This window comes from Rhipicephalus sanguineus, chromosome 10 (assembly GCF_013339695.2).
Source record: "Rhipicephalus sanguineus isolate Rsan-2018 chromosome 10, BIME_Rsan_1.4, whole genome shotgun sequence".
Lineage (NCBI taxonomy): Eukaryota > Metazoa > Arthropoda > Arachnida > Ixodida > Ixodidae > Rhipicephalus > Rhipicephalus sanguineus.
Genome location: NC_051185.1, coordinates 31,613,801 through 31,628,504, shown reverse-complemented (window position 1 = coordinate 31,628,504; position 14,704 = coordinate 31,613,801).

The following is a 14,704-nucleotide window of genomic DNA, read 5'->3' as shown; positions in this document are numbered from 1 at the left end:
TCACTAAAGATAAAATTAATACCCCCAGAATGGAAGGTAAGGTCATCCGAGGTCATCAGGGTGTTCGAGAGGTGGTAGCATGATATTCTGCAGGATGCAAGAAATGAGCTAGGCGAGCTTAAAAGGCTTGTACCCCACGGACCTCAGTGGCGTTCATATACTCGCCATATCGCCAGCATACTTAATTAACGGTACTCAACGGCTAATGTACCTTCCTTTCGGCTATTAAAGGGCTAGTGATCGACATAAACCAGTTCTCTTTACTCGAAAAACTATCGCATTCCTCTCGCGGCTTCTACTGGCTTACAAAGGCAATGGCGGTACAAAGGCCATCGTTAGCAACACCTTTGTCGGTATTTGTTGAGTGACAATTGTATGAATGAAGTTCTGTTGTGGGGGGCTTCGTTTCATCCTCGAGACCGACCCGATATTCTTATGGTTCTGAACAAGTTCTGACACTAGGGGCGAACTGGATTGAAGAATTTGGAGTGTTTATGGCCATTCAAGTTTTTTTTTCTTGTTTTAACCACCACCTTCATCCTGACAATCAACGCCATTTATAGCTATCTATACACTCCTTACCCATTGTTGAATACGAGGTCAGAACGTTGATTCAAGCCGACCGCTCAGCTTTTCTACCGTAATAAATCACTCTCACTCGGAGCGAAAATCCTTTAAGCTCTTACATCGGCTCGCACAATCGTTGTTCAGTTGATGCCTCCAAAAGCGACCACGTAGGAAAAGAATAAAGCGGTGAGCATCGCTCACACGAACAGGAAAAGAAAGTTCTGCAGAATGTTACATTCTCTGAAACAACTGAAGGCGAATGGCTACATTACATTTGGTAATGCATTAAGTAATATCTACGTAGAATCTAATTTAGGAGTTCTTTATGTGATACGTAACCGCACTATCTTATTCTGCGTAGCATCCTTCCCTAAATCGTTATTTTAGGCCGGAGGTCACATACTCACATCAGCCCGAGGGCCATAGTCAAGTAATCTAGTCCCACAAGGGCCAAGGCAGGGACGGTCATGGTAACGGAAAAGGGGGGGGGGAGGCAAGAAGGGGAAGAGTTTACACAAATTGTCATCCAACGTTACCGTTTGATAGAACGCCTTTCCCATGTCCCATGTATGGGTAGTTTGTGAAGGGAATTGAACGTCAGGTTTCGCGAAACATATCGATACTAATTTCCACAATGACTAGATCTGGACGCCGATTCTGAAATATAGCGTTTGCGTTTCACGGTGATCTTTTAACTCATCGTGACCACCTGGGGTACCTCACAAAAAATGCTTGAGACCAGGCCCCTCTCTGTAGCTTATCCAACAAAGCACTATTAATTGCAACACGCCATAAAATAATGCGAGTAATATTTAGAAAAGTCACAAAATTTTATTCCGTGTGAAGCCACGAGCCGCTGGCGAAATGTCCGCGTGTGCCCCACAGGCCGCGTGTTTGAGACCCGTTTTAGGCGGTAGCAGCATGGCGTCTTTGATCTCTTTAGTGCTCGTCAGTATCTCGAATGAATCCATCGCATGCGCATCCCGCGACCTCCGAAACCCCAGTTAGTCGTAAAACTTTCGCGAAATTTCAATTTACCTTATGTGTAGAGTCTTCCCCACCGGGTTTCCATTGTGTCCTGCGGAGGGCTTTTATTTCACTTCCTCGAAATTCAACGAAGCTTTCTCATTTCTTTTCTTTTGCACGGCGGCTACAACGCGTTCATATGCTTGAGATAAATTAATATTTTGCCAGCACGTGTCTTAGTACAATGGTTTAGACGCTCGCTTTCGCAAACGAAAAACCTGAAGTTGTATACCTGTTATATTTCATATTTATATGATTTGAATAAATTTGATATATGAGCATCCAAGGGGCACTGGCAATATGTCGGATTGCTTTATTATTTTTCTAACGCGACCTATTTTGGCTTTAACACGATATAATCATAAGGCACGCGGTAGTGCGCGGCTACAGATTAATTTTAGCCACCAAGAGTTATTTGGCGTACGTCCAAAGTTAATACGCCACAGATGTTGATGCATTGCGCTCTCATCGAATGATGCAATACTTCGCCACATTGCTATCACATGGCGACACCACCTCTGTCAATAGCGTAGGAAATATAGCCGGCGTTGGCTGCAAAAAGCATGCGTGAGGTGGTGACCTAATGTTTGCGTGTCGGGCTGCCGTCTTCAAGAAGAGATCGATGTGAAGGATTCAATCCCCTGTCAGTCAGGGGCACATTCGGCAAGGCACCAGTAAAAGCCGCCACTATTAGCAAAACTAGGGGAGGTCCGCAAAGAAAGCTTTTGCAGGTAATCATCGCATGTCATGAGTATCGGAGTTCACTGCCTCGCGAATCGATTTCCGCAATAATTTCTGCAAATCCTTCAAGAATGAACGGAGTTACACGGATTTTCCACATGCTTTAAGATGTGTCTTTATTCTTTCATCCCGACAAAAACGCTGGAAACTACGCAGGGAGGGATGGCGCGGGAGAAAGAAGACACCTTAGAGCTCTTCATGACAATGAATGCGTGGGATGAAGCGCGATCGCTCTCTCCCGTTGTGATTCCTGTGCGCGACCGTGGCGCATTGCGTAATGTTAGCAGATTATCGAGCGCAGCGCGGGCACGTGGTGGCATCCCGTGGCAAGAAACGCATCTGATCTAAACGCAGCTGTTTATTTATGGCGGCTATAGGCAAATAGCATGCCATCTGCTATTCGTCGTCTAACAACACGAGCCGACAGCTCCGAAGAGAGTGAACACAGGCCTCTGTATGAAAAGAGGTCGTTTGAGAAAATGGCGACTTCGCGCTCCACTTCTAAACCCTCCTTGCCGCGCACTGCTGCAATACAGTGAAACCTCGGTGATACGATCACGGTTCAAACGAATTTCGGGATGATACGAATTTTTCTTTGGTCCCGGCCAAGGCCCATTGGCATGCAATGTAATGTAGTACGGTTGTTGCGAACAGATTTTCACCCCGCGACGTTTGATACGAACGTACGCGACCGTGCAGGTGCGAAGAGGTGCTGTCCGCGCTGTCGCGGAAGACGCGCCAACCACGTGCGGGCGCCGAGACGCAAATGCGGGCATGCGCGCCGCGCGGCCAATTCGTCAGAATCACGGTGTAAGAAAAATACTTTTCTTACTCGGTGGTCACAATGAACCTTCAGTGACGCGTCGTAGCCTCCGAGATTGGGTGCGCGAATCTTGGAGGCCCTAATGTGCCTCCGTATGTTTTCGTGTTTAGATTACAAGCCATGTCCTCCATGCAAGCGATGTCCTTGTGCATCAGACATCCTATGATCTCTCGAAAAACATCCGAAAAACATTTCGAGGATCTCTGGAAAAATATCCCCAAAACCACCGCGATAAGAAAATAATAACATAGGACCGCGTTTCTGAAATTTTGGAAGCGGTCCTTAAGTAGCTCTCGCCGCACTACTCTGGTCTCACACGGAAAAGCATACTGAGATTTGGAAGGGGCTACTAGCTGTCGCGGGTCACAACAAATCTGGTTCAATAATTACACACGCGCGCACGGGCCGTATATATAAGAGTGCAGGTATAATTGTTGACGTCTAAAAACTTCAGTGGCAATCATTCAGAGCTGTTCGTGGCTTTGCTGCAGGCCTGAAAAACAATGATTGAAAATGTACGCCACCTTTCTTTTGTCGCATGCTAATTTTCCATACTTTCTGGTGATACGAATTTCGGATGATACGAATGTTTTTGACGATCCCGCGAGATTCGTATCACCGAGGTTTTACTGTATTTGGCTGAGATGTTACCCGCAACGGTGGTCTAGTGGTTATGGTGCTTGACTGATGACCCAAAGGTCGCGGGTTTGATCCCGGCCAAGGAAGCTGCATTTTGATAGAGGCGAAGTGTCAGAAGCCTGTGTGCATACATTTAGGCGCACGTTAAACAAGACCAGGTGGTCAAAATTTCCGGAGCCCTCCACTGCGGCGTCCCTCATAACGTGGTTTTGGGACGTAATACCCTAACAATTATTATGGCTCAGATGTTCCTAACAGCGTCTCCTATACGCAGGATGTGTTCTCATACACAGTCGTAGGAGTGTGTCATGATCCCTGCAGTATGGTGCGACAATGCGAACAGCCAAGACTTACGTGTTGTAGGAGTTGTAGTAAAGCCTGAGGAATCGCGAGTTCTTGTGAAACATCATCAACATGTTTCCGAAGACACCTCCAGGCGGACAGCTGATGCTTGCCTCGTATCGCAGGTAGCGTCTCAAGGACTGCACCACGAACACGTCATGGTCGACGTAGATGCCTCCGTAGCGAAGCAGCGCCCTCAAGCGGACTACGTCGGTAGAGTGGTGAGGGACCTGCATGTTAACCAAGGAGATTTAAAAACAATATCATGTAGGGGAAATTACGCCTGAAGAGTGAAGCCGTACCCACTCTAAGATGGCGGCCGCCACCGCCATTTTGGTAGGAGCAAGATAACGCGTTAGTGTTCAGCATTTTAAAAAAAGCGTTTGTCTCCCATTTCCTGGATGTTTCATATTAGAATTTTTTTTCGGGAAAGATGTTGGTCCTTGTGTGTCTTTGCGTCACTGATTTCCTCAGGAAATATCCAAGTCTTCGAACTTATCGGTGATCAAGTAATGAAAACTCATATCGATGTGTTACTTTCGTTGGAAACAACGATCACTTCATTTAGAGTTGACGTAGCGTTTACATTAACAATGTGAAACAACTGTATCTGCAAGCGGACAGCGCCCGAAAGGAGCATGTTTCCGAGATAAAGTGTGACCATGCGCTGGCTTCACTTCAGCCGGTAAGGCAATACGAGTACCTCCGGTCCAGCATTTTTGAAAACCTCCTTGATGGTACCGCAATTCTCTATTTAGTACATTCAAAAGGCTAGAACGAAAAAATTGGTTTCTATGCCGACGTTTCGGAATCAACTCGAGTCCTTCTTAATGTTGAGTGACAGCGGAGGTGTCGAGGTGCAACTTCTTTCACAGGCCCGTGACATTCTGAAACGCATTTCATTTTACAGGATACTTATGAAAGGTTTATGCGCGGTGCAAGATATTCAAGTGTGCCTGAGCCCTACGTAAATTTCGCCGAGCTACTGCAGTTACACCAGACTGTTCGAGCGGGTGTGCATAACCGTGAATTATTTATAAGAACTATTTGTATTCATCAAATACAATTTATTTCATGTTTCTCATTCATTTAAGGCGGCGTGTCGGGCTATCACCAAGAGATGGCGTGAGATACAATTCTGAGGAAATCATGGCCACGTTGGCGTAATAAAAGTGACGGTTTTGCCCCAAGGGCGATGCGGTGAATGTGATAACCACAAATTGGAATTTCACGCGAAGAATGCCAAGCAGCTCGAAACTTTCAGCTCACTGCACAATCACAAAAGACGCACGAAAGTAACACACGCAGGACTAGCGCGTACTAACCACTGTCACAGCTCGAAACTTAAACCGCGCTGCTCAAACGCAAAGGAGGACGCACGAAACAAATTCACAGGTAGACATAGGACAAGCGCCAACTAACTGTCACAGTTTTTACTTATTTGCGTTTTAGCAGCGTGCCGCTTTCGCAAATGTGGCCGCTGCAGCGAGCGAAGTGACGTTCGTGCACTCTGTGACTTCAACGCAAGCTTTCCGGTAAAAGACATCTTGAATGCACGGTTTTCATTGGAATATTTGAGTGGAGTCTTTGTTCCCTGGAGGACTCTTTGTTTCCTGGAGTATAAGTTGTATAATATGCAAGAAACCACAACGATAGAACACGTATTTTTTTATTGTTGGGACGCAGTATTGTTATGGGGCATTCTTCAACGCACATTAAAGAAATAATTACCGGTTACTCCCTATGGTATTCGCTTCCTTTCCGCAGATACAACTTGTTTACCCTATGACATGGTTATGCTAGTATGCATGCACAGCACATGGAAAACAAGAATAGCACCATCATTGTTATGCGTGTTGTTTGTATTTTGTGTCTTGCCCCGCCACGGTGGTCTAGTGGTTATGGTGCTCGACTGCTCACCCGGAGGTCGCGGGATCGAATCCTGGTCGCGGCGGCTCCGCTTTCGATGAAGGCGTAAGTGTTTGAGGCCGGTGTGCTTAGATTTAGGTGCACGTTAAAGAACCCCAGGTGGTCGGAATTTCCGGAGCGCTACACTACGGCGTCTTCTTCCGGAGTGCTCCACTACGAACAGCCTATGGGCGTCTCCTGCTGTTCTCGTTTCCAAGAAGGACGGTTCTGTGCGGTTCTGTGTGGACTACCGACGGCGTAACAAGATCACTCGGAAGAATGTTTATCCACTGCCGCGAATCGACGACGCGATTGACAGCCTCCAAGGAGCAGCATACTTTTCATCTCTCGATTTGCGATCAGGGTACTGCCAAGTACCCATGGCTGATGATGCTCGACCGAAGACAGCCTTTGTCACGCCCGACGGCTTGTACGAGTTCAACGTCATGCCGTTCGGTCTGTGTAATGCGTCCGCGACCTTCGAGCGTATGATGGACACCGTCCTGCGCAACTTGAAATGGCACACGTGCTTGTGTTACCTAGACGACGTCGTCGTTTTCGCTCCGGACTTCTCCACGCATCTTCAACGTCTGCGGCATGTTTTTTACGCGTTTGATCAACGCCGGCCTCCAACTGAATCTGAAAAAGTGCCGATTTGCAGCACGGCAGCTGACAACCCTAGGCTACGTCGTGTCCAAGGACGAAATCCTTCCTGATCCGGCCAAGCCTCGGGCCGTGGCCGATTTTCCCAGACCTACGTCTGTCAAAGAACTGCGCAGTTTCATAGGACTGCACTCATATTTTCGACGCTTCATACGCACCTTTGCCACCATCATATCGCCGCTGACGAAGCTCCTTGGAAGTAACGGGCCCCTACATTCGTAGTCGTCCGAGTGCGACGACGCGTTCGCAAAGCTCCGTCGTTTGTTGACGTCTCCTCTCATACTACGCTAGTACGACCCTGCGGCCCCAACGGAAGTACACACGGACGCCAGCGGCGTAGGCTTCGGCGCTGTTCTCTCGCAGCGCAAAGCAGGGTTCCCCGAATATGTCGTAGCATACGGAAGTCGGACGCTTACTAGAGCCGAAACCAGTTTTACCGTCACGGGAAAAGAGTGCCAGGCGATCATCTGGGCCCTTACAAAATTCCGACCTTATTTGTATGGTCGCACATTTGATGTCGTCACCCACCATCATGCACTATGTTGGCTGTCGTCTTTGAAGGATCCCTCGGTCCGTCTCGCCCGCTGGGCACTTCGCCTGCAAGACTACGACATCCGCGTCCTGTACCACAGCGGACGCCAGCATGCTGACGTCGACGCCCTCTCGCGCTGCCCCTTTCCTGACGACAATGCCTCCTGCTCACTATCTCACATTGCTGTTTCTTCCATCGACGCTCTCACCATCGCTACCGAGCAGCGCAAGGATAAATGGATCGCCTCGCTGATACACTTGCTGAATGACCTGTTGGCAACACCAACCACTCGCGCGTTGCGTCATCAAGCCCGCCATTTCGCCATTCGTGACGACGTACTTCGCCGACGCGATTAAAACGCCGAGGGCCGCCAGTGGCTACTTGTGATACCCCGAAGTCTGCGTTCTGAAATATGCGAGTCCTTCCACTCTGATCCGCGATGCGCGCACTCTGGGGTATCCAAAACTTACCACCGCATTCGGCTACGATACTTCTGGCGAGGGATGTACCGTTACGTGCAGAAGTTCGTCCGCTCCTGCCTCGATTGCCAACACCGAAAACCTTCAACGCACGTGTCACCAGTCGGTCTACAACCATTACCTTGCCCTAACCATCCGTTTGGGCGCGTGGGCATCGATTTGTATGGACCACTTCCTCTGACCTCGGCTGGTAACCGTTGGGCCATCATCGCTGTTGACCATCCAACGCGATACGCCGACACCGCCACCTTCCCAGCGGTTACAGCGCGCGATGTTCCCTCCTTCCTGCTACACCGATTCATGCTGCGTCATGACTCACCCCAGGAACTTCTCAGCGATCGAGGCCGCGTCTTCTTGTCGGAGGTCGTCGAAGCCATTCTCAAAGAGTGCCGTGCTGTTCACCGGAAAACTACAGCTTACCACTAAATGCTCTGCTGTAAATGTAAAAACCTCTTTGGAAATGGTTTGGACGTGCTGCTACGCCACTTCACCGCGCATGTTAATCGGCTGTTGCTGTCGTCCACCAAGCGCTGATAGCTCCTTTCTTTCGTCTTTTCATGAAGCATTGTTAGAACTAACAACGACGTATCCCAACACCCCCGTCTTATCATTAGGGGATTTCAATTTTCCTACAATAGATTGGAGTAATGTTGCGTCATGTCTCGCACAAAATAACATAGCTAGCAAATTTGTAAACACATGTTTGCTTTTTCGCCTCTCGCAGCTGATCACTAAATCTACCCGAATAACCCAGCAATCGTCAACCATCTTGGATCTCCTTTTCACGTCACACCCCAATAAGGTATACGTATATCAGTGGTTTATATACGTAAGCGGTTAGTATACCCCTTACGTATATCACTGGTTTTAGCGACGACGTCGTCATCCATGCAACCTTTCCCTGCAACACTTTAAAAAGCAAGAAATCTGAAAAAGTACTTAAGCTGTACGACAAGGCCGACTATTCCAGTATTAACTGTAAACATTCTGTTTTTCACGAGGAACTTGCCCTTACGTATCGGCAGCAATCAACTGAGAGCATTTGGAAACTATTCAAAGCTGAAATGCTGCGTTTAATGAATCTTTACATCCCGACTATCACTATAAATGAAAAAGCACGTTCTCATTGCTTTAACAAGCCTTTAAAGCGCTTAAATAATATGAAAAAGCCATTATCTTGAGTAGCTAAACGAACAGGTTCTCCTTCGGCGTGGCAAAAACATAATGAAGCCGCTAAAGAGTGCAACTCATTAAAAGCACGTGCAAAGCGTGACTTCTATTTCACTACCATGCGGAACCCGTGGCGTTTTTGCAAAGTGATTAAGGCTGATAATAAATGTTCCATTTCATCATGTGATAACACGGGTGCAACCATTGCCGATTCCCATGTTCCCGATGCCTTGAATCTAGCGTTTTGTTCTGTGTTCACAAAAGAATGTACAGATGCATTACCACATTTTCCATATTTCAATTTTCCTGCAATGTAGGGTATTGAATTCTGCGCAGAAGGCACTGTAAAGATCATAGACTCCCTGAAGTTCTCGTCATTCTGTGGTATAGATGGAATCAACGGGAAAGTGCTAAACAATACGAAGTATGTTTGCAGTTCGATTCTCTGTATCATTTTCCCGCACTCACTTGACACAGGTACAGTGCCAAACGACTGGAAAATAGAGAAGGTCATTCCAGTCTTCAAAAAAAGTGACCGGTCTTTCCCAGGTAACTACCGCCCCATTTCACTCACCAGCATATGCCCCAAGATCATGGAACACGTCATCTACTCTCATGTTGCTCATTTCCTAAACTCGGTAGACTTTTTTCATCCCAATCAACGTGGTTTCAGTAGAGGTCACTCATGGGAATCCCAACTGGCTCTATTCACTCATGACATTCATTTAAACTTAGACTGTAACATTCCACCGGACGCTATATTCTTAGATTTTGAAAAAGCTTTCGATAAGGTTCCTCATTCTCGTCTTTTGCTAAAGTTATCGCGCCTAAACATTCATCCGCTTGTTTACAAAAACTGGAAGCAGTTCTGACTGGAAGCATTTATCCAACTGGAAGCAGTTCTTGTATGCTAACAACTACATATCATCCACGTTCTGTCTGGTGTACCCCAAGGCACTGTTCTTGGGCCGCTCCTCTTCCTAATCTACATCAATGATCTGCCATCTGCTGTGACCTATGTAATACGTCTTTTTGCAGATTATTCCGTCGTGTACCACCCTATCAATAACCTTTCCGACGTCTGTTCTCTTCAGGAAGACCTAAGCTTGAATATGCCTGTGCTATCTTTGACCCCTACCAATGTAATCTCACTAAAACCTTCGAATCTGTTCAAAACCGTTCTGCTAGATTTATTATTTCCAAGTACTCCTATCACACAAGCGTTTCGCCTCTAACGTCTAAACTGGAGCTAGTACCTCTTGCCTCTCGTCGTCGCATCTCACGCCTATGCCTCTACCACAGATTCTTTCACACCATACCTCGTGACAGCCATCTGATTAATCTGACTCATCGTACATCTCGAACAGGCCACCTGAACTCAGTAATACCACCCCGAACCCGCATCACTCCATTCCATCATTCAATCTTCGTCCATACTGCCCGAGACTGGAATGGCCTTCCGGGAGATGTTGCACTCGTCCGTGATGCAGCGCGCTTCCGTTCTGCTACCGAAAACTTAGTCTAATATATGGAACTGCTGTTTTTGGACTTACCTTTGTAAATAGATTTTTTTTCTTCTTCCTTTCAAATTGTCAACATTGCCGTCTTTTGTATTTTGCTATTTCTGACTGTTGTTTGTTGTTAATTATTGTATATTTTTTTCTTTTTTCTATCTTTTGTTCTTACTTTTGATGCCCACCCCTCATGTAATGTCCCTTGGGACCCTTGAGGTATCAGTAAGTAAATAAATAAATAAATAAATAAATAAATAAATAAATACACACACACGCGGGACATGATGGCGACGCAGACGGCAAAAACCAGCCGAGGGGGTCGCATATAATTGCTACTATCGCAATAAAACAGCGTAAGCGTGGGAAAATCCACGAGCATGATGGTTAGACAAATTCATGCGCTTAGTGTGCATACACTAGCTGAACGATCCCAGCGCCACATTTTCACCTAGAAACAGAAACATGAGCGTCGGAGCAAGGCCTGCGAGATTCGCGCGCGGATGTGCGCACGGATCACGGAGTCCGATAACGGGGGCGGGATAAAGCTGCTAAGTGAACGGATCGAAGGGACATTGGTTACCTTTATGGAAATGTTGAAAATCTCTTGGGGAAATACTGTGTTGATGAAGGTGAAGTTGATGCCTTCCAGCAAGCGGGTGTAGTTACCCGTAAAGCCACATGGACTGCAGTGAACGTATATCTTCTCCGGTCGGTGGTTGATGTAAATGGACCGAAAGCACAGGACGTCAATAAGTTGTACTTCGGTCTGATTGTACCTGCACAAAAAATGTTGAAGGAATTGAGTTCTAAAGCGAATTGACCGTTAAGGCGACATTACCGCTATTAAAAATACATATTCCAAAAGCAGGTTATAGGGTGTGCATTTATTCTTCAAAGACTTCAGGCGAAGAGTTGGAACGAAGAATGGAAATTAGCAAGCACTAAGTTATCTAACGAAGCGCGAAAAAAATGTAATTTCTGCATTCTACAACGCGATCGATGTGTCGCTGTGACATTCATGATCCGCTTTTTGATAAAAAAAAATCTCTGTGGTGTGACGAGCAATTGTTTGCATAGTCATGTCTAAGATTACTGTGCACCGGAAACGCGTCTCATAATTTGAGCACGAAATTCACTGGTCAACAATTTATGTGTTCTCTCCTTATTGCCAGGCTTTCTTTTTTAAGCGAAGCCTTTTAAGCGAAGTGACCAGGAATACCGGTGCAGAGAAATGCGACCCTCGAGGTGCGCCTGTTACATGCGTTTTTGTATGCACCGTTTTCCAATAATTGATACCCTCTAGAACGTGGACTTCTAGCGCGATGAGCCGTTTCTAATATGGCAATGTGATCTTTTATGGTGGTCACTTGTTATTTTTCCGTTGCCACTTTTCATTGTTGCATTTCACGGTTGCGTTTCTTTGTTTCACACGTGGATATCGGTGTTGCCTGTAGCAATAGCAAGTGATGCGCTGCTAATCACGCGGGTGAAGGTCTAATCCGCCTTTTTTTCTTTTCCTGTGCTGTCCACTTCAGTTTTGGTAGGGGTTTGGTAGGGGCTAGGACAACCTCTATTGCCAGAAGCAAAGCCTCCAAGATGATGAGACGTTTAGCGACTTTTCCGCTAGAAGAAAGCGCATGCGCGGTTGCGTCATGAAAATGGCGGATTGCCGGCATGGAAGAAGGAAAGAGCTAGGAGCGAGCATTGCTCATTGGGACTCAAAGAAATAATGAAAGAAAGTAGGAGGTTAGGCAGGCACACGGTAAGGTTCACCGGCCCTCATTTTCCCGATAGGGAAGAGCCCCTGATTATCTTTTATTTTTATTACACTGTTTCTTGCATGCTTCTTGAGACAGGGGGTCTCCCCGATGTGTACTTTTGTCACTGGACAGTTCGATCGCGTACGCGACATTGTTGGCACATTGATATTTTTCGTTGTTTTCTTGAGAGCCAACATTTATATCGGGATATTCAGCTAGTTGTATCCAAAACCTGCAATAAAATTTTCATTTCAGGGCACTTGTACCAAAGATAGAGGTACACCTTAGTCGCAAGAACGAGCGTTTCAGTTGCCAAATTCTCAAAGAGACTTACCTGACCAGGTGTACGATGTCCGGTATGATGTCATAACTGTACCCTGTGTGCCCGTCGGTGTCGTAGAAGCTCCTTGGACGATGGTCATCTTGCACCGGGGTGAGCTCTGGCTTCTTGGACGCAGTGTTGCCAGGAGTCAAAACGCCCAAGTACGCCGTGGCCACTAGGCATACTGCGATGACAGCCAGCGTCACGTCGTCCCTGCGCGAAAAGAAATCGTGGTAAAACATGACGTTATCCGTAGGTGCCACATCAAGAGGAAAAATTGACCGTCGTCGTCCACGCTAGTGATGCAAAAAATAATCGTCGCGTGATAGCGCCAATGAGACGCCACATGATGACGTCATGGCATGCCATCTTGACTTGGTCAAAGGTGGGCCGATCACGTATAGGCAGTGCAAAACCAGGTGAGGTGCAGTGCGCTCGCAATGCCTCCAATCTCGGAGGCAGTGCGAAACCAGGTGAGGTGCACAAAGCTATAGGAGGGGGGCAAGGGATGATCAATACCGCGACTGAGAAGAAAAATATGCGGAGGCCTTTCGCTTTCTAGTAGTCCCAGGTCAATGCATAAGGAACCCTGTGGGGTTTTGGATAGTCAGTAGCACCTAATTCTCGCGGTGATGTCACTGATGCAAACCGACTCTTCCAAGGAGCACTGAGAGGCGGCAAATGCTCTTGTCTGCACTCTACCGCTGCCTCTATTATGCCTTTTGTGTGCCGCAGATCTAGGCGCGAGCTTTTCGTGTAATTTGCCCGAGAAAAGTAACACAGTAGCAGATGACGTTGATTCTCAGTAAGTTTAGTGACAAACATATACCATGTTTTTTGTTTCTTATATGGTTCGAGCGGCGTTCAAATCTACGCCGAAAACAGAATCTGCCTATCGTGACTGGGATGAGGATCAGGGCAGAACATAACCGACATAATGGAAGTACTCAAATATTTTCTTTCATACCTGTTACAAAACGCCCGGAAACCACTGATGAGGTAGGCAAGAATCATTCTTCGTTCCCACTCGGATGCAACCAGTTGACATTGGCCGTTCCTCTTGTTATGAATCCTGAATCTGGCGCATACCCACTACGGGGAATAGGCGAACAGTGGCGAGCTATTTCTGTATATATTAATGGGTTAAATTCTCTGCTCATGTACCGGAATAAAGAGTACTTTAGATAAAAAATATTCGTAAATGAATTATAAAAGACCTTGGTCTGTGGTGATGATTTTGATGATGTGCCACTACACATGGCTCATACCCACACCGATTGATTGGCCAAGAATTGATGACATGAAGATTTCAAGTTACATTTAATGATTTAACACAAAAGACAATCAAACATATAATAGAACGAGTGCAATAATTATTTGTACATTAAGCCCAGACTTCTCATCCTAACTACAAATTAGAATAATGAAATTAATGTGTTGCACACATGTGTTACACAATGTGTGGCTTCGTTTCGCTTCTTTTTCCTCAGCTCATGGTGCATACCCACCGTAGAGACTAAGAATAGTTTATGGCCGTAAAGTAGACATACGAAAGACGAACCTGCGCAAGCACACGCGAAGCGCCAACTACCATGCGATATTTTTGTTGCTCTGAACAGAGGCAACTTACGCGCACGCGCTAGGCATGAACCGCAAGTTTCACGCCTACTACGTTTCCCGCCTTCAAAGCTGCAAAACAATTAAACAGGGCAATTTTCTTTGCATAAATTAAATAAGCCGAATAATCCACAAACGTTGCAACTTTTCTGTTGAATATTTTTCGTTAGAGGTGCTATTTTAAAGGTTAGTTAAGTAATCTTTGGTAATTATTCAGATTATCTTATTGGCAGTTAACATGAATGAAATATTCAGACGTTTCAGAGCAAGTGCTACAAATATTGCATTGCAGAATTTTTGCTAGAGTTCCTAATTAAAATGTTGATTAAGCGATCTTTGTTAATTACCCAGCTTGGGAGATGGGAAAAAGTGTCCTCACATGCGGCGTTCGGCTCAAGACAATACTAGGCCAATTCGACAGGCGTAGCGCAAATGTTTGTAATTAGGCGCAAGTTAGCTGAAGCTACCTGTATAAAATAAATAGAATCGGTTAAGCTAAGGGTTGCGTATGATAGGGTGCACATGAAGATACCACGTAAGTTAGAGTTGGAGTCCTATATAGTATAGTAGAAATTAGTGTAAATAGCGATTACATTTCAGA